The sequence below is a fragment of the Octodon degus genome, unplaced genomic scaffold (genome assembly GCF_000260255.1).
Source record: "Octodon degus isolate 3935 unplaced genomic scaffold, OctDeg1.0 scaffold00142, whole genome shotgun sequence".
In the NCBI taxonomy this organism is placed as follows: domain Eukaryota; kingdom Metazoa; phylum Chordata; class Mammalia; order Rodentia; family Octodontidae; genus Octodon; species Octodon degus.
This window is the reverse complement of record NW_004524718.1, coordinates 6560697-6585396: the sequence shown is the minus strand read 5'-3', so window position 1 is coordinate 6585396 and position 24700 is coordinate 6560697. Positions and strand designations below refer to the sequence as shown.

Below are 24700 nucleotides of genomic sequence, written 5' to 3'. Positions count from 1 at the left end.
CCCAGCCACATATATACTTCCAGAAGGTTAGCACTAGCGCTGTTTTGCTCTTACATGAACTTAACCTTTGGTTGGTATATGGAGCAAACACTCCACTAAAATTGGATTTATGAGAATCTTCCCCTGAGGTTTTAACTTGGGACTCAGATAATCGAAGTTGAGCTCCTTATTTTTCCCTTAACTTGGCTCGATCTTTTCTATTACGAAAAGTAAAGGGAGGTGAAAAGAATGCACAAGGACATCTTCATTTGCATGCAGTGGGAGAAGCTGGCTGCATCCCAAGGCCCTGGCCTGCGGTACGAGAGCACTTTCCCAGGACTGCCACTAATCCTTGGGGCCCACTGCTGTCAAGGGTCAGGCCTGCCCAGCCCTCAGGTGGCCAGCGGCAGACAGTCCGAAATGCCCCTTTGGCCAGTCAAGCCTGTGGACACTGGAGTGGATGCCTGCTTCAAGACACAAGTAGAGAAGAGGGCAGAGTGGGCGAGTTTCAGAATCAGGGTTCTGGTAGCAAAGAGAAAAGGGTGCCGCTGAGAGCCTTATGACCTCCATTTGCTTGTACTCACAATCTCCAGGCAGGTTTAAAGAGGCAGATGCCAGGCTCCACGCGTGTAGACCACTTGCCTAGGCTGGGGCTGGCACAGGTGTCTAGCAGACCGCAAGGTGTGTGGGTGCAGTCAGAAGTCACTGGGTTGGGTGGTTGTGATTTGGGTTAGATCTGTGGACTGTCCGAACAAAGGTTTGCTCTGATCCTGCCGTTTCCTGCTGCCCAACAAGTCAGGTCTGTTAGTTTTATTAGAAAATAATTAATTGTAGTTTGTACCCATGTCTAAACTGTAGCCTAATTAAAGTAATTCTCCAAAAAAAAAAAAAAAAAAGAATGCACAAGGAAATAGTTTTATGAGAAAGGAAGATATTCCTGGCAATAGTAAATATTTTAGAGGACCCTGCTGTCATCTTATGGCTCTGAAAACACAGGGATCAAGATATTCTTAGGATTACTAGAGATGATTTTGCTCTTCTGCCTTGTAAAATGACTTGTAATGAGCATAAAAATCTTCCAAGTTCATAGAGACCCTAAATCTATAATGGCCAACAATATTACACTAAACAGAATCATGATCCTCCCTTCAGCCTTCAGTTCCTCTGCACGTATAAGCTTATGTGATCAAGAGACTTGGGAATAAATTAAGACTTTGAAATAGGGAGATTATCTGACTGTGTCCAGACTAACCACATTAACCTTTATAACAGAAAGTAAGAAAAGAAAAGAGCATAAGTAGAGGGTGATGGGATGACAGAAGTAGAGGCTGGAACTATGTGACTACAGGCCTTGAAGATGAAGAAGAGGGCTCAAGGATGCAGGAATGCAGGTGGCCTTGGAACCTTGAAATAGCAAAAAAGGGGTTGTCTTTCATAGTCAATCAGGAGGAATACAATCTTGCTTGCACCTTTCTTTCCTTTTTTCTTTCTTTTTATTTAGTACTGGGTTTATAGGGTCTACAGGTTCTCACTACGTAGATTGAACTCTTAGAGATCCACCTGTGTTCAGCCTCCCAAGAGTGGGGTTTATAGGCACGTGCCACCATGTCCAGTCTCAGTTGCCGTCTCAGCGCACCCCCGGGGGTGGGGCCGGCACAGCAAACCAGTGATCGAACCAGCCGCTGCATCTGCCTAAGCAGGCGCTTTAATCTGCTGAGCTAGCACCCTTCTTTTAACTTTGTGAAATCCAGTTTTTGGCTCCTGATGTTCCAGAACCAAAAAGTAACACAAAGGTGTTGTTCTAAGTCATTATATTTGCGCTGGTTCATGAGAGCAGCAATAGGAAACTAGTGTACCAGCCGGACAATCTTGTGGTGCTAAAGGCGAGCTTTCCAGTAGCTGACATCCTGGAAGCTGTTTTCCTTTGCTATCCTCCATTCAGTTGCCCATAGTTCTATGAAAGAATGGCTATCAATTTTCAGCCTTGCTTTGAGAGATGGCCTAAGGTCAGATCCAGCCCTCTTTCTTTGTTGCTGCTTATTTACTCTTTTTGAGAAGGGAGGCAAGAAAAGCAGCCCTCCAGAGACCAAAGGCATTGTTTAGAACTAGAAGCAAAATGTTAGCAATATTGGAAGACGAGGTTTCTAGTTGCGAGTGAAATGTGTATATTGATCAGAAACAGAAGACAGTCACCTCATAAAGGAAAATTCAACCTCTTAGCTCTGCTGTTGACCTCTGCTCAGGCTCTGTGACTCCAGGTTGTACACAACTGGGCTATCATCATTGCCAGTGTCCAATGTAGCGTGATCAGCTACCGTCAGCCCTGAAGTGCAGCCAGTGTATTCACTGTCTAATGGAATACATACTGTGAGGGATTTGGGGGAGTGTTTTCTCCATCTGTTCCCATTTATGTTTTTTTAAACTTGGAAGAACAAACAACTTTTCCAATGGGTGATTATCGTTGATGAGCCACCATCTCTATCTAGTTTCTTGGATGCCTGTTGTGTTTATTTTATTAATATTATGCAAACAGGTGTTTTATAGAAGAAGCTCTGATTGTGTTTTATAACTACAAAGCCATTTCCAGATACAAAATGAGTACATGTTAAAACACATTGTGTTCTGGGTAAAATCACAGTGCTCTTATATCCTTGACTTTTACTCTGAGATACAAAGAAACTTTTACTTATGACTGTCTCCCTTCCAGATGAATAGTATGAATAGAAATGGCATTGTTTGGTGGTTTTACCATTCGGTTTTATAGAAAATTGAATACTGCTTTGGAGTGTTAGCTATAGATTACACAAATATGTTATTTAACCCATGTTATGGTGGAAAATTCATAGTTCCTCAAAAAGACTTACTTTAAAATATTTTTTAAGTCACAGAAAAGTCTTCAAAAATAATACAAAGAGGGCCAGGCATACTGCTCAGTGGGATGAGCCCCTGCCTGGCAAGCACAAGATCCCTACTTTGATACCTGGTACTACAAAAACAACACAACTTAAATTCAATTTCTGAAGATTCATCTCTTCTTTATTAGATACAAGGTAAGTATCTTCAACTAATTGGAAACATACTCTTATTTTTATGGACTGTCATTATTTAAGCAGCAAATTTCATCTTCTGACATGTCAACATTACAAAGGCACAAACTGCAAAATATGTTTATTTCTGAATTAGGCTCTTTCAGCTACAAATAGCAGAAATTCCAACACAAAAATAGCTAAAACTGTAGAAAAATTATTATTTTATAATAGTAAAACCTTGTAACAGTAAAGCCTTGATAGTTCAGAACAGGCCAATTCAGCAGCTAATGATATTAGCTGCCCAGTTCATTCCCTGGTTCTGCTGTAGTCTCCTTTCTTTTGGCTTAGACCATTGAAATAGCGTGGGGCCAACACACCTGCTGCAGTCTGAAGCATGACCTTCACATACAGCAGCATTCCAAAGAGGAGGTCATTTCTCTCTGGAAACTATGGAAGAGTGAGATAGCCCTTATCAGAAGTTCTCTGGAAGGCGCCCCTTACCTCTCATTTAGTAGACTAGCATCACGTCATTTGTGTAAGCCACATAGAAAGGGAAGTGGGAAATCATATAGAATGCTTGACTGTCCTAAGCCCACTGGCGTGCACCTCTAGGGTCTGGGATGGGACTACAACTAGTCTCTCCAGAAATACTGGCCTTCAGGAGAAGGTTAAATAGATTTTCAGGAAGATGGATAAATTAATAATAAGTGCTAAAATATACTGACTAAAGTTCTGGTTATATCACAGCATTCGAAATTGGAGTGGAAACTCTTCCCTTGTACATCTGCATGATTAGAACCTGCCCAGAGTTCTTTAAAGTGAAATTTTGGCAAGCATTCAATGAGAAATGTAATGAGAATCACTTGATAATCAAGGAATATATAGAGACCAAATTAACTTTCAAATGCTTTTTAAAAAAATATGAAACATTTCTGAGATTCTATAGAATTACTCAAACATGAGTTTCTTAGGAGAATGTTTATCATTTTGCTCTGAATGTTTCCTTTTGAGTCCAAGCAAGTAACTTCTACATAAGAAAATCATTATGTCATTATAATTTTAATTTCTCCTAATCAATTTCTCTATGAAGTGATAGATGCAACTCAGAATATATTTAAAAACTAAACATAATTACTCTTTTTTGCAATTTTAATCTGTTTGTCTATTTTTTTCCAATATACTAATGATTATAGGTCTTGTTTAATGAAGTAGCTATTCCCATTTACTTAGTAATGCTGGGAGGAAAGCGAATGCTGTGATGCACTCTGGGAAGGGAGAGTGATCAGTGTCTCATCAGCATTTGCCATTTCTTGCACTCACGGTTAATACCAGGTGAACTAGGTCGTGATGTTAACAAATAAATCATCCTCAAATTTCAGCAGCTTAAAACAGGAAAAGCTTATGTTTTTCCATTCCGTGTATCCACTGACATTCACTGTTGTGTTGGGTGCTCTGCTCAAGTAAAGATTTAGGCTGATGGAGCAGCCGCTATCTCAAATATGCCATAGGAAAAGGGGAACTCAGAGCCAATTTTCATGCCAGTCATTGCATGCTTAGTCCAGCAATGACATGAGTAGAAGTTTCTTCTCACATTTCCCGGATCCAACTTAACTGCCATGAGGTTCCAACCTACTGATGTCAGCACGTGTGATCCTTCCAGGCCGCTGGGAGATAGAGAGCCACCAAACCTGGGGATCAGCATTTTGTGCATGTGCTAGTACATATCATTGCGTTTCAACAGAAGGGGATATGTACTCTAACATAACAGTTTTCAGTTGTGATAAACAAAATGAAATCCTTTATTTAGGGTTCTGTTCCAGAACTTGATGTTATTCAAAATATGTGCTGTATAACTCCTTCTGGTTTTGTGGCTTTGCATTTTTCTGTGGCTTTACTCTCATGTGAGGGTCATGTTTTATTAAAGTGAAATCCATTCTATAGCTACTATGTCTCCTCCTACTGGAGAGGAGGTAGTGGTGATATCAGACAAGTAATCTTGGGGTGCGTTTCCAGCAGCCTAACCTAATTTCCCTTCACTCACTATTCAAGGGTCTTCCGTCCACATTATTTTGACATCAAAGTTCATTAAATTTTAATTTTTTTCTTCAAATTTAAATATTCGACTATGTCTCTTTATTGGGCATGAATAATATCATAGTCTAAAGAGAATTTCAAAGTGTTTTTGCTCTTGTTGATCAAAGTGGTCATTCCTCTAGAAGAATATGGCACAAACACACTTCATCAGACTAGCACATTCCATCAGCTCAGCTTGCTGTGGATTCTGAATGCTCCAGACATTTTTATCCCTGGAACACTTCAAGTAAGCCCTTTGGGTCCTTAACAGATCAAGCTTCCACTGCAAGACTGGCTTTTTTTTTTTTTTTTGTATTTTTTAGGGAAGGATTTACAGGGTGTTCAGGGTATCACTACTAGGTTGGACTCATAGTGATCTGCCTGTTTACAGTTTCCCAAGAGCTGAGATTACAGGTACGTGCCACCATGCCCAGTCTCAGTGTACCCTGGGGTGGAGTTGGCACTACAGGCCTGTGGATCGAACCCCTGGCCCCTTCATCAGACTAGCACAGTCAGTTTGGGATCAGCTGGAATGGAACTCCACAGCAGAGTGGCCCTGCTTGTTTAATTCACTGAGCCATTTGGCTGGCTCAAGACTGGCAATTGTGAAAGTGTTCAAAGATAAAAAATAAAATGTGATGTCCAAATACTCCTCTCCATTTGTGTTGATAATAACAACCACCTGGTTGGAAGTACATTTCATTGTAGGCTTTCTATTAATGAGAGGTTTTACCCAAAAAACCACACAACTGGTAATCCTGGGGCATGGGAGGATGAAAAAGGAAGTTCACTGTGAGTCTGATCTATGTAGGAAGACCCTGTAGTCCCTGTATTAAATATATAAAGAAAAAGAGCAACAGAGCAGCACAGTCAGTTTGGGATCAGCTGGAATGGAACTCCACAGCAGAGTGGCCCAGTTGGTTTGGGACTGGCTAGAATGGAATTCCAGCACAGAAGCTTGGTTTGGGACCCTACAGCTGAACTCCCTGCAAATGGGTGGGTAGGAGATCTAGTGAACTCAACCGGGAATAGAACATATAGCTAGTGGGGCATAACAAGTTCATTTCCATTGGCCGCAGAAGGCAGAAGCCAAGCACAAGAGCCAGACATAAGCCAGGTCCAGCTGGTCAAGCTCCAGTTCAATAGATCCTGACCAGTGCACTGAGACATACTGCTAGACCCAGTGGGGCCCAGATCTCCTAGACCCAGATTACAAAAGCTTCCTCTCCAGACAGAGGTGGCAACAGGTAACTGTGGTGCTCTAGTAATGAGACATTCATTCTCATATAAATAAATACTGTATCTATAGATACATAATATATGTACTATATATGTGTATATATGTATCATAGAACACATAGAGTATACAGTCATTTTACCCTGCTTTCATATGAAGAATCTGAATTTCAGAAAGGTTTGTTTAAATTTAAACAACTACTCAGTATCTCCAACCATTATCAAACTTTGAAGGTTTAGGTTTAGCTTTTATTAACTGTGTAGCTTTAAAAATCTATCTTAAGATTTTTCTGCATTTATAATTTTTAAACAGCTGCTTGTTTCCTACATTGTACTATACAGATGGAAGTATACATTTAAAATCTTTTCATTTTATTATAAGCCTCTCTGTAATCTCTGTATGGTTACAGACCTAACTGTTGTCCTTGACAGGATGCAGTGCATGCTGAGAAATGATGCGTGCTCACAGACCAGCTCCCTTCACAGGGCAAGTCCAGGTGAGGGAGAGCTGCACAACCCATAGTATATGAATGCAAGCAGAATTAGCTGTCTGTTCTTTTTACCCACACAGGGGAGAAAATGTTCAAAATGACTTTTCATACTTAATTGTAAAAAAAGGAGACTGAGTCAATTTGCTGTTGATGGATGCAACATTGGACAGCTGTAGCTTAAAGGAAGAGAGTTTACTTTGGCTCACATTTTCTTGTAACTGAGACCAGAGTCAGTGGGTTCCAAGGCATGATGATCATGGTAGAGGCACTGGTGGAGCAAAGCTACTTACTCTTGCAGTGGTGAAGCAGAGCAAGGGAACAGTGCTGGGGGGAAGGGTGGAAGACCAGACATCCGTGACATGCCAAGACACAACCAGAAGTGTGCCTCACCAACCTCCCAGGCAGGTCTGAAAAGCCAACCTAGTTGACACAATCAAGCTGAACTATCACAAACTGAGAATATCTAGACTATACATACAGAGGAATGTAAGCAAGAAAAGTTATTTAAAATTTCAGCAATAAGCAATTTTTTTCTAGTTACTGTTTTTAAAGGCATTTATATAACACATACTTTTCTTAGTAATAATCACATACAATTTTATATGCTGGTTTTGAACTTTTTACTGTGTCCCTTAAAGTCTTTTTTAACAAGGTGCTTGTCAGTGGCTTCATACTTTTCTATCATATAGGGATCCATAATTTATTATTGGCTATTTAGTGCCTGCCATTGTTTGCTATTATAAATAATGTTGTGGTGAACATCTTTCTCAGTAAATCTTTTGGAGCATGACTTTCAGTGGACCATCTGTCCCCTAGAGTCCTTTGATTGGTGACACATGTCTCTGCTAACTGACATTGGACACATGGGACTGAAGCTGTATAGCCAAAACTTGTCAAGAAGACAAATGGGGCAGCAGTGGCCTGTCTCACATTCATAAAACAGACTAAGTAAAGCTATAATTTTCCAGGCCATTTGTTTGGTTTAGAAGGGGGATGCCTCATTGATTCCACTTGTGATGTTTTCCAAAACAGTGAAGGTGACCTTAGAGGGAGCCAGCCATTGGGAACCCAATTAATCAAACTTCAGGGCAGGTTGACATCTGACACCAGCCAGCAGCCTCATGATCCATCAGATTCTGGTTTCTCAGGATGAGGGGTTAGGAAGGAAGGAGGACTTGAGGAAGCTGTGGAGACTCTATGGATACCACCAGAGTCTTTGCACTGAGGTGCATTAATTGGGAAAGATGGAGGTTCATGTAGGAAGAGAAAAACCTAACACATTCTAAAGCTTAGTGAGTTTTATTAAGATTGCTGAGAGGAGGAACCTTTAGGTAGGCCTGTGTGTCATCTCAGAACACAAGATGACTAGAAGTTTAAGATTATGATTTAAGGATCACGATTATATCTGTGTTTTCAAGAAATCTGCAATATATAGCACATTTATTCAGAATGTGTGTTGAAATGAGGGCCTCACTTATTTTATAAATATATTGTAGACCAGAAAATTAAATGCTACACAAAAATGACCTGTACTGATGTTCATTTACTTAAGCTGCTTGCATGAATAGTTAATATTCTCTTAGTCCAAAAGAATAAAGCTTTTACCTTTGACCTAGAATTTAATCTTCTAGGACAGAGTTGAAGAGTCAATGTCCAAATTCCAGGTTTTTAATATATCCCATTTTTTCTTTCAGCTTCATGATGATAATTTTACCACTAGCACTTAACACCCATTATACTAAACTACTACATTAATATCAGAGTGTGAAAAATTCAACTGGTAATGGCATGCAAATTAGACAAATGCAAACTTTTATGGATTAGTACATTCAAAAAATTCTTTGAAATAAAGGTAGCTGAAGTGATAAAAAGACTACCTAGTCACCACTAAAAAGGAAGATTGCTATAATTAAAAGAATTTAGTACTTTAAAGCAAGGATGGCTGATTTTAATTAAGCATATGACTATAATTCCTGGCATAACTCTTTGATTATACTATGGGCTATAAACAGGAAATATCTGTTTCTAAGCTGTGTTGTGGGTTGCATTGTGACTGCCAAAAAGATATGTTGAAATCTTAACTTCTGCTACTTCTGAATGAAATAGGGCCTTTGCAAAGGTGATCCAGGTTTTCAACTGGGCCTGACTCAATGTGATTAGCATCTCTATGAAACAATGGAATTTGGGCAGATGCTCATCAAAGAAGGGTGATGGAGAAGGCCTGGTGATGATGATGGAGGCAGAAGCTGGAGTGATGCACTAAGGAAAGGAGTGCCGCCGACTGCTGGCAACCACGAGGGCCTGGAGGAAGGATTCTCTCCTGTGGGTTCCAGAGGAGCAAAGTCTTGATGACATGTCAATTTCATAGTTCTAGTCTCTCCACTTGGTTGGGGTACTTTGCTACAGCATCCTCAGCTTTCATGATGTTCTTCCAAACTCACTTTTCTTTTTTTTTTGGGTGCAGAAACTAACTTTTTTTTTTCTTTTCAAAGTTTTATTGATAAACATATAGCAATGAGACAGTTTCAAATCAAATCGAAAGTACAGTTTCAACAAATAATACACTGCATACATTCTTCTCAATGGTTAATTGCTGTACAAGATGCAGACTTGTGATCCTACTTACAAACACCATTAGAAAAAATCATTCTATTCATTAAGAGAATGCAACTATATATCTATCCCAACCACTTTGAATACACAGATACAAAATGGACATTCATAGTTATACCCCAATTTTTTTTAAGTTCCGTTGTTGAATATTATAGGTGTGTAAACTCAGCAAAATATTCTAAAAGAGTACAGAAGCCCATAATATCATTGGGTTTTCTGTTTAACTGGCAATGTCAGAAATTATTGACCTGAGTCCCCCACAGCTCAACATAACAACATGGCTTTACTTCCTATATTTCATCTTCATACTTTTTACTGGATGGTTAAGACCAAGGTAAAGCAGGACCTGTGCAACAAGAGTTGTAGCTTTTTGGTCTGACAAGGTCAGTGAAATGCCCTCAGGATTTATCTTGAGATCCTGTACCTCAGATTGTAGAACCTTTGTCAGTGTCAGCCATGTGGATGAGTCACGGCCAATGCTTGGCCTGTGTGCTCTCTGTGAAAGCCTGAGAGAGTGTCTTCTCCCCATCAAACTCACTTTTCTTGCCCCTTAATTAAGTCTGAGACAGATCACATAGACTTTTGGTCAGTGTGTATTTTTATATGTTGGCTCAGTTTAATTCTTTAATCTCACAATTGATTTTCATCTCACTTCCTTCTTTGGCTGTGGCCAGTGGCACCCTTTCCTCTTCTCTGCATGTGAGGTCAAAAGAGTCACCAATTTCTTCATGTATCCCTATGTCTGGGACTCAGGCAGAGAAAGGGCTACATTCCTCTTTCCCAGGCATGCCACCTCACTTCTTTCTCACCATGAGAGTGGGACAGACCACTCTCATAAGCACAAAGCAGCAAGAGGGTTTAGTTCACAAAAGCATCAAACCTTCAGAACCTTCTTACAAGCAGAAGCCCTAAGATTTCACAGGTTCCAGCGAGCCAGGTGACTGCATATTCTTATTATATGTGCTGGCACCATGCACAATGCACATATAATTCCCTTGGGATTTGGTCATCTGTCTGTAGGTGCTCTGCTGACGACCCAGGCCAGGAAGGTTCATCAGAGATGGGAGCAGCCTGAAAGAAAAATGTGGCACCATGGGAATGTCTGACACTTTCAATATCTCGATGCTACAATGTTTTACTCCCTTACTGATAATATCATACAAAATCAGTAAGTTGCCAAAGACACATAATGCAGAATTCTTGTTTAGATATTTATTGCACATGTGGGGGTTACATAACAGATACTGACTCACTAGGAATTGAAGGCCAAGGCAAAAAGCCTGAGGCAGGCCATCTTGAATAACCTGACAGTACATCAGGGCATACTTTCAACATTTTCTTCCTCTCGACAAGGGCAGGAAAAGGACTTCGGGAAGAATAGGACACCCATTATAAGCACAGCACACAAAAAGCTTCAGGCTCCCAAAGCTCTCTTCCTTCCCTCACTGAGTCCTGTTACATCAACTGCGAAGAAGTGGGGCCAGCAGGAGAGTTGGGTAGAGGAGCCAATTCAGTTGTGAAGAAAGTTTCCTCACTTCTGTGTGGCTCTCTTTGGGATGTGGGAATATTTAATGTTTTTTGCTCCTCAGTTGTCATTAGCATGTCAAAGGCAGGATGCTTACAACAGTGGCCTATGCCACTCTCATAGGGAAGCAGTGGGTAGCACAATTGTGAAAAACATGGGTTACGGAAAGGTGGGGATATATTACACTTGCCTTCTACTGCACTGGGAAAATATGTTTTCTGTCTTCAGCTTTTTTTCTTCTTTAATATTACAAGATGTTTTGGATTTTGCCAACATTTTATGATTACTGAGATGGAGGAGGAGCTGCATTTAATATGAAGGTCTAGAAGTGAGACTGCTGCCAGGTGGCAGTGGCTCCTGGCCTCTTTCTACAAGACAGGAATCCTGATAAATTAAAGAAAGGAAGGTGGCATCCACTCATCTGCCTGCAGATTAGCAGGCTAAGGTTTAGAAATTAATTATCCAATCAAGGTCAGCTATATGACAACTTATTTCTAAACTAGATGTTCTTACAGGGTCATCCCTTCATGACATCAACAATACTACCTTGAAAGTTGTTAGAAATACAAACTTCTTATGCTCTACTGCAGACCTAGAATCAGAAACTAGGGGCAGGTTCCAGGCATCTGGATTAACACACCCTCTATGTGACTCTGAGGCACCCTCATATTTGAGAACCATTGTCCTAACAGCACTTCTTCTTGATCCAAAATGACATGATGGCTTTTCAAATCAAGAGCTGTTTACTTACAGATTAATGAAAAAGATTTGACTTACTTAAAAAAGTTGTCAAGCAATTTTTTTTGCATCATACATGTTGCCTGAGTTTTGTGACATGCTTTAACTGAGGTGAAGAGATTCTTTTTTTTCCTACCTCAGAGAACAAGACTCCAGAAACTTACATTTCCCAATTGAGCCCCTCATGCTTAGTGATGTTTATTCCTATGGAATATTTTATTGCATAAGATGCTGCTTAAGGTTGGACTTACCCTTCCCTGCTTCATTTCCTCCACAGCCACTCATGTTGTATACTCTCCACAGTTATTCTTTGTATGTCTAACACCATATGAACATGAGCTTAATAAAGAAAAAGGTTTTTACTGTTTTCTTTAGGAAAACAGCAAATTGTAGACAGTTAGAAATTATTTGTTGAATGAATATATGATGGTTAGGTTTCCAGAATAAACGTTACAGATACTGTAGATTTTTTGGTTTATTTATTCATTGAAGAAAATACTCTTATTTTTCATTGTGAGAATGCTTAGTATAACAAGCTTTACAACATGATAAGAATTGTTATTTTCATGGAATACATTCAAGAAAGTTTACTAGACTGATGCGGGAGTTGTCTCTCAGGAGCTTACTATGGGGTGATTTTGCCTGAAATTGAAAGGGTTGCTACAAAGAGAGGAGCTGGTAAGCAGGCAGACTGACAGACTGATGGGAGGGACTGGAGGCAGAGTCAGAGCACCAGGAGGAAGATCTGTTATTACTATGACGGGGATGTTGGAAATTACTACTATGGACAACATCATCCCATGAAGCCTCACTAAATCTACATGGCTCATAATCTGCTGCTCAACTATGCCCTCTACCAAAAGATGGAAATCTGTCACCCTCACAAGGCCAATGCTAAGGACATGACCAAGTATCACTGCAATGATTACATTAATTTCTTGTACTCCATCCATCCAGGTAACACGTTCAAGTATAGCAAACAGCTGCAAAGATTCAATGCTGGTGAACACTGTTCACTATTTGATGATCTGTATGAGTTCTGTCAGTTGTCCACTGTGGCTCTGTAGCAAGTGCTGTGAAGTTTAATAAGCAGCAGAAGGACATCACCATGAATTGGGCTGGGGGCCTGCACCATGCAAAGAAGTCCAAGGCATCTGGCTTCTGTTATGTCAATGTCATCTTGGCCGTCCTGGAACTGCTAAAGTATCACCAGATTGTGCTGCATGTTGACATTGGTATTCTCCATGGTGATGGCGTGGAAGAGGCCTTCTGTACCACAGACTGGGTTGTGACTGAGTCCTTTCATAAATATGGAGAGTACTTCCCAGGAACTGGGGACCTACAGGATAAAAAGGCAAGTATCAGGCTGGTAAATATCCACTCTGAGATAGGATTGATGATGAGTCCTATCAGGTCATTTTCAAGTCGGTCATGCCTGAAGTAATGGAGATGTTCCAGCTTAGTGTGGTGGACTTACAGTGTGGCTCAGACTCCCACTCTGGGGATTGGCTGGATTCCTTCAATCCACCACATCTGCTGTTTTTAGATTGGTTCTTTTCTCATGCCTTCGCACTGGTTTGAATAAGCTAAGCAGCTCACACTGCCCTGTCTTCCCCAGTGCTGCAAGTGAAAGTTGGTAGCCTAGCTTCCTTTTTTGAGATACTTTCATTTTTTGTGAGACTCTTTGTAATAAAATGGTACATTTCTATATACTCCAAATGAATGAATGAATGAATGAATGAATGAATGAATGAATGAATGAATGATTGAATGAACAAGGCAAGTTAGGGAGAAGATAATGATACGAACTAACACAAAAGAATTTCTGTCAGCAACTTCTAGCCACTTCAGATGCTCTCTGTCTGAAATGACCTGCAGGGATTTTGTTTGGACGCTAAATGTTGGGAGCCATGGAAGCTGGAAAATCAGTCAAAGGTGTTTAGGTGGGTGTTATGGTTTGTGGACAGGTGTCCCCCCAAAGCCTCATGTAGTCATAGTGTGGCTTCTGGAGTTTATGATTAACTCATGATCCACTGGGATTATGGGTGTGAGTGCTGCTGGGATTATGGATGTGGGTACTTCCCCCAGCCTGGAGAGGATAGCCTGAATGTAATTTAAGAGAGGCAGGCTTCCTCTCTGTTGCCGTGGTTGCCACTGCTCCTAATTTTGTTCTTTTGCTCTTTGCTGCCACCATGAAAGGTTGTCCTCTGCCATGTGCCAGTCTGTTTTGGACCTAGCTGAGTATGGACTGAAACCTCCAGTAACTGTAAGCTAAATAAATTTTTCCTTTATTCATTTTGGGTGTTGGTTATTTGTCCCAGCAATGAGAGAAGAGTAAATGAGACAGTGGGTCTAGGCCTCAGTGCCTAAAGCAAACGAGCTACCCCAGTCCGGAGATAAGCATCCTGTCTGGTTAAGGTTGGCTATTAGTCGCTAGGCAACCTTGTGTCACGTTATTAACTTTTCAAAGGTATAAATAAATATCCATTTTGTTTTGCTAGAGGGTTTGTCTGGCCAACCAGGCAGACCAGCCACCACCTACCCCAGCTTTTGTCTTCTTGTTTCTTTATTTTTAAAATAATTTTATTGAGAAACAAATATTAATGAGAGTTTCACAACTGATTCTGGCACATTTACAGTAATCAATACACTGCATATTGTTGTCTTAGTGGTCATCCATTGTACAAGATACAGACATGATATCCTTTCTCAAACACTATTATAACAAACATCTCTATTCATTGAATTAAGACAGTGGAGCCGTACATCCAGCCTAACTATTTTGAATACACAGATACAAAGGGTTGTTCATTTCTATACCACTTTTTTGGTTAGTTTTGTCAGAGAAGGGCATTCCATTGTCATTTAAATATTGTAGGTGGTTGACTTCAGCAGAATCTTCCAATAGAGTCCAGTTAGTCCATAGTAGTAGTTGGTTTTCTGTAAGACTGGCAATGTCCAAAGTTGTTGACTTGAGTTTTTTACAGCTCAGCATATTAATGTGGCTTTACTTTTTATACTTCATTTTCATACTTTTCTGCTGGATGGTTAAGACCAAGGTAAAGCAAGACCCATATAATGAAAAATGTAACTTTTGTATCTGATAAACTCAGTCAAATCCCTTCAGGATTTACCCTGAAACCCTGTGCCGCAGTTTGTAGATCCTTCGTCAGTGTCAGCCATGTGGATGAGTCACGGCCATGGCTTGACCAATTTGCTCTCTGTGATAGCCTGAGAAAATGTTTTCTGTCCATGTGACTCTCCTTAGGCACACTCTACAATATCAATCACATTCCTCTGTGGCCCCATAATCTCCTTGATCAGAAAATCACAACTGAGTTGTGTCCCAGCTTTTGTCTTCTTGTCTATCTTTTTCTCATTCTTGCCACTCTTTCTGGCTGGATAGAAGTGATCACACTGATACCAATGGATCACTACATTTGGCAGCTGAAAAGGGACCTGAGCCATTTTCTTCTTTGAGCACTTCACAACTCCCACTGCACAGATGTCTGCTGTTTTCTCACATGCTGATGACCCCATTTTGACACAGTGGTTTTCACCTTTGAAGCATGGAGGGCACCACTGGCAGATGCAGCTGGAAGTGAAGGCTGCAACAAGAGACAGTGTGGTGGCACTGCACTTTGGGGCTCGGCTTTACCTCAGCCATCCCCACAGTGGTGGGCTCTCTGCTGACAGTGAATGAGGAAGCTGAATCAAAGGCAGTGGAGCCCACAAGACCAAAGTACGAAACGAAGTATAAGAAGTAAAGCCACGCTTTATGTTGAGCTGTGGGGGACTCAGATCAACAATTTCTGACATTACCAGTGAAGCAGAAGACCCAATACTATTATGGACTACTGAACTCTTTTAGAATATTTTGCTGAGTTAACACAGCTGTAATATTCAAATAATGGAACTAAACAAAAAAGGGGATACAGATGAATGACCATTTCATATCTGTATATTCACAGATATCTGTCTCACTGCCCACATTCATTCTCTGGTCCTGTTCATCCCATTCCCCAGTAGTCCATCTGTCCTTTCTGCTTTTACTCCCACTGCCTAAATACATTATAGTTCCTGTATACAGGGCATGGACTAGGGAATTATGCAATATGCCAAGTACTTAATGTCCTTTATTTCATTGATTCCACCCAGCAAACAATATGAATTATGCTATTGTGTTAATTCTACAGATGAGGAAACAGCTCAGAGAGGTTAAGCACTTTGCCCACATTTTCTTCTTTTTAGAATATTCCTAGGCTATACCTGGAGATCTGTAGTTTTAGGAAGCAGTTCAGCTAGGTAATACTCCTACAAGACCTCATTTTAGAGTCAACTAGTCACTTTGCAATTCATATAATTTGTACTTACAAAATGTCTTTACCATAATCGATGTGGAGTACAGTGACTCAGATCAAGTATTCTAAATAAATAAATTAGGGTAGGGAAATATTCATTTGCTAATACAGTATATGTGCATGTTTTAGACAAAGCTCAAGGCTCTATTTTGACCTCAGCCTGTTTTTATTTTTTATTTTTATTTTTAATCATTAATTAACTAATTAATTAACTTGATACAGGGTCTCTCTATGCAGCTTGGACTAATAGTTATCCTCCTGCCTCAGCCACCCCAGCACTGGAATTACAGGTGTGTGCCACCAGGACCAGTTTCAGTGGCTGGCTTGGCACCTCGGGCAGGCATGGCGTGTGGCGATGGGGACTGAACGTGGGTCCTTGGGCTTGCCAGGAAGGCTCTTAGACCATTGAGCTATATCCCCAGCTTCTTTTTTATTTTTTAAAGAGAATACAAAAGAATTAGAAAAATACAGAATTTCACTAAACAACATAATAGGAATTCAACAATGGTTATTATATTGCATATTGTGATCTTCACATTAGTTTTTCAGATTACATGCAAAATGGTTAAAAAAAAAGTTATCAGAAGTTAAAAAGGAAAAGAAAAAGATTAAGCATTAACTGCTCCTTTCCATAGACCAGCAGAAATCAGCAGTACTATTATCCAAGCCATCCTGTATGTATATGTGCATATATATATATATACATAATATGTATGCACATATATTTACAAAAATATACATACAAAAATATATACAAAAGTATATATTTTTTCCTTTCATTCCAGTTGCTCCTTCTATTTGAACAGACTCTTTCTCTGTCACAGTATCTATTGTATCTTTCAGATTTTATTTACTCATTCAAGTTCTCATGCTAAGGAGATGACATGATGTTTACACATGTGGGTCTGATTTATTTCACTTATGAGTATGGTGTCTAGTGCGTCCATTTACCTATGAAAACCTCAAGTTTTTCAACTTCTTTTTCCAACATTATTTTAATTTTAATTCTTCCACTCTCTGTATATTAACTCCTCCTCAGTTTTCCAAACAAGAGTCCCAAGGCATTAATGCTTTTGTCCTTTTGCCATTTCTTTTCTTCTCTTGCCAGACTAATATGACATCTTTTCCATGTCTCTTATGTTAATTTTCTACAATTTTACCCTCCTTTATAAAGCGTTTCACAACTACTTAACTCCAATGACATTTTCTTTAATTAAACTAATTAAAGTTTAATAGTATATTTTTCAGTACCATATCTAATATCTTTATGCTTTTAGGTTACATATATCTTTTTTCTAATAGGATTATAAATGCTTTGTTTGAGAACACTAACTGTGTTCCATCTGTATGACCTACTCAGTTCTCAACAAGATGTTCAATTAATTCCTCTGGATTAATTGGTCATGAATTTTGAATGTTGGCTACATATAAGTCTTTCATGGGTGTGAAATAATTAATATAACCAAACCATTCGAGCTAGCCTGAGTGTAACTGATGGTGCCATTAGTGGACAGCTTTTGCTAAGCAGATGTCAGTGTTTTCCCATGTGTCTCAATTTATTGGAGCGAATAGCAAAAGTAGGGAGATATTCATATGCTCCATATGCATACATACTTTGCCGTTAGTAGGAAACATTTCATGAAAATGCATGCATTTTCTTCCTACTTTCTCTCTGAACCTGTCAGAGACGATTCTAGCTGTGGAAAGTCTTGTTATTGGAAAATTTGGAGTTTCAAAAATACCAGAGACTGCCCCATTTTGGGTGAGGAAATCAGTTCCCTGGCTCTTAGAAAGGCATGGTGGCATCCCTCTTAGTATGATTGCCTTCACCTGATTATTTTCAGACCACAAGCACCAAAGAGTCCTGGCCATCACTTCCACTGGCTAATTTTTCAACACGCAGTGCTCACATTTCTATGCATCTGAAAGCTTTCTAGTTGAGAAGGCATTTCTCTCTTATATCGCTCTTACCACATACTTCTTTGCATTGAGGAGATTCACACAACTGTTGTGTGATGTTACTTCTCTGACTGCCGTGAACAACTTTCAGAGTACCAAGTGTTCTTTGTCTTCAGCCAGACCATAGTAATGTACAGTAATTTCCACAACTTGGATACTAAAGGGATATTGCTGAAAGCATTTCACTTTCCTGTTGGTTACTAAATGGATTTTGCTGAATGTGTTTCACTTTCCTGTTGGCTGGTGGCAGATATTTTTGAAATTCTAACAGAACATTTACTATCCATAAAAATAGCTTACCATTACTGTTCTAATTTTTGAAAAGTGAACATCATGTGTTGTTGAAGCTGCTTTATAAGCTTTTTCTTATTTCATTTTAGAGAGATAAGGGAAGAGTAACAAAGAACAATGGAATCAAGAACACAGTTTAATCAAGGTAACATTCAATTCAAATAAAAGTCAGTAAGATCCCAAAATGCCACGGATGGGGTGGGTATATGCTAGCTTTGTCTTTCTTTGTAAATACATTCATTTGTATACTGATGCTGTTCTCCTGGGCCTCTCCAGGCAGCATTCTTGGCAATACTGACTGGCTCCCCACCCAAATTATTGCTTCTGAGAGAGCTTGCTGTTGACTGATAAAGTTTGATCAAGCATCTAAAAAATGATTAGTAGAGCCTATAGCTCCAATAAGGGGATAGGATGATTTCATAGTGGTTAGAAGTCAGCAGGGCACATCTTGTGCCCTGCTACAGTCTTGTGGGGGAACTGCACTGCTTAAATGTGGCATGACGGTATTCACTTCTTGCGTCGCTACAATCAGATGGCCCACTCACTGTGCTACCATATCTACCCTCTGCTGTGGGTCGGAAAAATGAAATATTGATAATTGGCTTTAACTAGATCAGGAACACTTATGTTTGGGTAGTAAGACCTCCTTTCTCCCTGGGACTGAGGTGAAAACTCTGGGACAGAACATACAAGAAGAGCAAAGGGGAACAATTTGTTTTAAAAATACTTTTCTCTTGCAAACGCAAAGTGGTTTCAGCAAAAGTTGGAGGTAAAAATTCAACAAGTTTCCATTACATATTCTATGCTCTGATTTAAAATGCATTTTTGGAAATGTATCTTAAGAGAAATCTAGCCCATTTCAGTTCTGTGAATTCCTAATCTTCAGCCATTTTTGTTCACTGCATTTTGTTATTTCAGGGTCAAACTTCATCTCAAACCAAATATACTACTGTGAGTTCTTGCTTACAGGAAATTTAAAAACAATGGCAGTTGCTGTGTACTTATGGGCAATGGAAATATGATGCCCTTTAAATGTTAAATTGTCAAAGATATAAAGGAGTAACAATTCCAAGGCTAGGTGAGAGCATGAGGGATAGTCTCTGTTGTATGATGCAGATTGTAATATTACATGCTAAAAGTATTTCTAGAAAGTAAGTTGATGCATTGTGTCAGTAGACATTTGTATGTAAGATACTATTTACCTAAAAACTCTACTTTCTTAGCTATATGCTAAGGAAATAATCTTAGATTATAGATCTACGTGTGATAGACATATCTTCACAGCAGTGTTTATAATAGAAAAATGCAGAAGATAATGTAGGAATCTAACCCCAAGTTGATTAAGTAAATCACAGAATTTCTTACAGCATTTTGAAAACATTGAATAATTTATGGCAAAATATATGATGACGTGGAGGTAGTTTCATGATATATTAAACAAAATACAACAATTTATAAAACATAAAATATAATTCCATTTTATATTTTAAAATTTAAATTATGTGCAAAATCACTTGACATGTGTGAGGACTCAAGTGGTTTTATGAGGGTGATTATCTATGGAAACAATGAGTCATACAAATTTGAATGCTAGCATCATCCTAACTCTAGGCTGAACTCAAGCAATCTTGAGCAAGAAAGCCCTGCTGGTCCCACTGGAGCAATTTGCTAACTGCACTGCTCCCTGGGAATGAAAGTGCACCCATGGGCCACGAAGTTCACCCTAGCCATGTGTCACACAGCCTTCTGGTTGACCCTATGAGTAGGGGGGAAGGGAAGTGGGGAAGGTTTGGACAGCATTCTACAGGGCAAAAAATGGGGTCCAGGACATTTTCTTCAAGAATATTTTCAGCTCTGGATGGTTTCAGGTACTGGAAGAAGTCTTAATGAAATTGCAGGAAGATGTTCCTATAATCATAACCATGTGAAAGTGAACTCTATCCAGACAGTATGCTTGCTCCAATGAGTCTCTAGAAAAAAAAATTCAGCTATACTAATGAAGGTCCTCTAAAGCTGGTTGTGGGAAGGCAAGCCTGAAAAATGAAATCAGGACAATGTCCCTCCTACTGGGGTGTAAGGTTAACACTGATGACATATACACAGAAAATGGTCGGAAAGATAATTTCCATAAGTATTAAGGCAATTATTCCTAATTGTGGATAGAGTTTCTTTTTTCTGTTTAATCACTTAAACATTGTTTTATAATTAAAATAAAAATTTTAAAGGAAAGATTAGTTTTATAAAAATGAGGAATAAATGTGGGGAAGAAACACTATGACTTACCTGAACATTTTGCCCAGGCTTAGGAGGAGACATAGCCACAGGATTCCTTCTTTGTGCTGCTGGATGCAAGTTTTGTTTTTTCAAGACTGCATTCCATCTACAGACTTTTTTGGCAGGAACCAATATGGAGAAAATGAGGATGCTGATTATTTAAACATTTCTTGGACAAAATGTACAGATAGATAAGTAGAATAATGACTGGAGTCTGTATCAAATATATAGACATATTGTGAATAATGTCTTCCTGGGAAGGGAAAGCAGATTTACATAAGAAGACCAGATGGCAAATAGCAAATTTAATAATTTAATTTACCACCTTTTTTTTCTCTTATTCCCCTCGCTTTACCTCTTACTTCCTCCAAATTCTCTCAGTCCTTCATTTCACCTTTCATCCTGTTTGAGATTCATTTCCTAAAAGTTTTATCTTAATCTTATTTCCAGTTGATTTGAAATTCTAGTCTACTTGAAATTAAAGTCTGAAGAATTCAGCAACAAAGATCTTCCAATTAACTTCCTTTCTGGTATTATTTCCCATTTTGCTAAATCCATCTTTCGTACCTGACAGTTGCATTATCACTTCCTAAACTAATATGATGACTTTTTTTCTGCTGCCACTGACACTGCATCGTCTCTCCTCTCTGCCTATCTGTATCCAGCTCAGTTCCTGGCCACACTCTGAAGCTGACTTAAACCAACCCAACCACCACCATCTGTATCTCCTCTGATCTCTAAGTGCTCATTAATTGCAATGTAATTTGGGACATTTCATGCAGTCTTTATTATTATTTAGCTTTGCAAGTGCATTTGTACCAGAGCTTGTCTCTTTTTTTTTCTGTGTGAACATGTGTTTTTATTTCTTTTTTTGAATAATTTTACTGAGAAACAAATCAAAACTGATTGCTACCACAGTTTTAATAATTAATACATTGCATTTTGTTGTCTTAGTGTTTATTCATTATGCAAGATGCAGACATGATATCCTGTCCACAGACACTCTTGGAACAAATCTCTCTATTTACTGAATTAAGAGAATGCAGCTATATATCTATCCTAATTATTTTGAATATACAGATACCAAATGGTCATTCATTTGTAAGCCCTTTTTTTTGTTTAGTTTTCTCAGAGAAGGGTATTTCATTATCATTTAAATATTGTATGTGCATGAATTCAGCAAAATATTCCAATATAGTCCAGTAGTCCATAATAGTAGTGGGTTTTCCATAAGACTGGCAATGTCAGAGGTTGTTGACTTGAACCTTTTATAGCTCAGCATATTAATATGGCTTTACTTTTTATACTTTATGTTTATACTTTTTTTGCTAGATCATTAAGACCAAGATAAAACAGGACCTATATAACAACTTCTATATCTTCCAAGGTCAGTCAAATCCCCTCAGGATTTATCCTAAAACCCTGTACCACAGTCTGCAGATCCTTTGTCAGTGTCAGCCATGTGGATGAGTCACAGCCACTGCTTGACTAGTTTGTGGAGCTTGTCTCTTGATGAAAGCACAAGATCCTCTTGGTTAATCCAAATGTGGCTCTCTTATCTAATGTTAACTTTAGAACTAACAATCAGTACTCCAATCTGTTTTTGGGAATCAAAATCCACAACAGGGGGCTGGGGAGATGGCTCAGTGGAATAAGTTCTTGCCTGGCAAGAGCAAGGTCCTGAGTTTAATCCCTGGTACCAAAAAAAAAAAAAAAATCCACAACTAAGGACAAAAGATCTTTGTTCAGAAAACTTTAGCTATGGAGCTAGCTAGTCCTGTAAACAATTTTGACTCCATATAAACAGAACTGAAGTATACAGGAAGAGTCAGAAGAGATGGCACAGAGCTAAAATAGGATTCCAGGAGGCAGCCAGGATTATCAAGGTTTGCTATTGCACAGATAAACAAAGAAGCTTCTTCTGATCAGTGGACAATGTGAATGTTGTTAGTATCCCTAAAAGGCCATCTCATAGGGAAAGTACTCCACTAGTAAGGGGTCAACGTTGTGAAGAGAGTAGACAAATTACACAGAAAAGCATCTTATTATACTCTCCAAAAAGGTATCTTTGAGTCCCTAGAAACCTTTGTTCACTTGAAGCATAGACAAATACAAGAGCCAATCATTAGAAATGAAATAGTCACAGTTGTATACAGTAGGCGTTCTACCCCCAACATGCACCTGCTGAACTGTAATTTTATTTTGAATAGCTGGGCATCTAATGTTCTGCATTCCCAGGCTTCTTTGCATCTATGTCTGGTTATGTGTGTGTGAACACAGTGGTGAGTCTTCCAGAAAAATTTAAAAGAAAGAACATGCCCCATTTTTTGGTCGTTCTGCTTTGCAGCTCCAGCGCAGCAATCTTAGTATATGAAATAACTTTGAGGATGGTAAAACCGAGTGCAAGAAGGAGCTTTGGTCATGTCTGCAATGAGAACATCATCATACTTGCACTCAACCAACCGCCTAGGTATGTATTTTGTATGAGAGACATGAAATTGTGTTTTAAGTAAACACTACTTTGGATTTTTTTTTTTTTAAATTCATCTGGAACCAATCTTTAAATTAGTAGACATTCTTAACCCTCCTGAGTTTGTTTGGAAAAGAAAAAGAAGGTATGTTAACAATAGATATAGCTAACACACAGACGTCATGATGAAACATGGAATTTTCCTTTTCTACACCTCCTGTCTTATCATGTATGAATCAAATGCAAAGTGTGTGTATATGTGTGTGTGTATGTGAAGCTGACAGTTACAGCATTTTCTTTATTCCTGGCTGTTGAAGTTTACATATACATAGAAAGGGAAAGGAATACTTTGGTATAATTGTGTTTGTAGCTTTTAAGTGGGCAATAGTAAGTCTTTAAAACCAAAGTGAAGCTGCCTAAATAAACAAACACCACTCAAACTTGAGAATCTACGATGAGAGATAATTTTTAATAGATTACTACTCAGTAGGAGACCATAGAGGTGTCAGTTCCATGGCCATCAGTGTGCCTCATGATTGTTCTTCAAGGTGCCCAGGTTTTCCATCATCTGCTTATATTAGACTACTCTGCCCAATTTGCACAGGCAGCCTGCAGAGTATCTCTTACCTAGTCTGTCTCCTTCTGGAGACAGATAAATGTATTCTGTCCCTGTATTCTTTCCCTAGCTGACAAGGGCTCTTTCATTACGTCTGTGTATCTGCAATGAAATAAAAGAGAAGTTCCCTCACACCATGGATTTCTACAGGTAGGTTCGAATTTAGGAGAAGAGGGAGTGGCCAAGGCTTTTCATTTATTTCCTGGAGTTAGAACACTCGATTCAATTTCTCCAAATATGTTTTCAGGAAATTTCCCACTGGAAATGTGCCCTCTAGATCACACACACACTGCCATTTTCCAGGCTAAAATTGCTAAACGCAGAACTAAAGGAAGTAAAATTGGTGAAATTGTTCTTCATTTCCCCCAAACATTTATTGAGCATGCAGTTTTCCCAGCACTCTGCTAGGTTTTGGGAACAGTAGATTGACCAAAATTCAGATTCTGTGCTTACAGAGTTGGTGGTCTTGTGTGGGCAGACAGACTGATCCAACAAATGCACTAATGCTTCTCTAATTTCTGTCATTTTTAGTGCTTTTAAAGAGAAAGTATATAATCAAGAAAACTGATGTCTCCTAAGAGATTAGGCATGGTGAAATGGGGGAATGTAGGGAAACTGCTTGAAGCAGAGAGAACATCAAGTATGCAAGTGTTTAAAAAAAGTAGTCACAAGCTTGTGACTTTCCTAAAACTGACAGAAAGCTAGCCTGGTTGAAATGGAGAAAAGTAAAAGCATGTAGCAAGGCCTAGTCTGTTCCCCTTTATTTCCTAAGCAGTGTTGGTGTCCTAAGGCTTTAGTCAGGGAATGATGTGACAAAATCAGGTCTAGATTCTGAAAAGAAAACAACTTCTGGATTCTCAGCAGAGGCTACATTTGCAGAGGCAGGGGAATCAGGAGAAATGTGGCAAATGATCTATGGGGTTATTATGGCAATTCAAATGAAAAGGATGAGGATTTAGATCAAGGTGCAGGAAGTGGAAATAGAGAGAAGTGAATGTATAATTTGAGAAATATGTAACAGGTTAAAACTAATGTATTACATATT

At 39.1% G+C, this 24700-nt stretch overlaps 1 pseudogene; it reads left to right on the top strand.

Annotated features, from left to right (window-relative positions):
- The first annotated feature begins 228 nt into the window (after positions 1–228).
- Positions 229–15387, top strand: LOC101589603 (annotated as a pseudogene).
- Positions 15388–24700: the final 9313 nt, after the last annotated feature.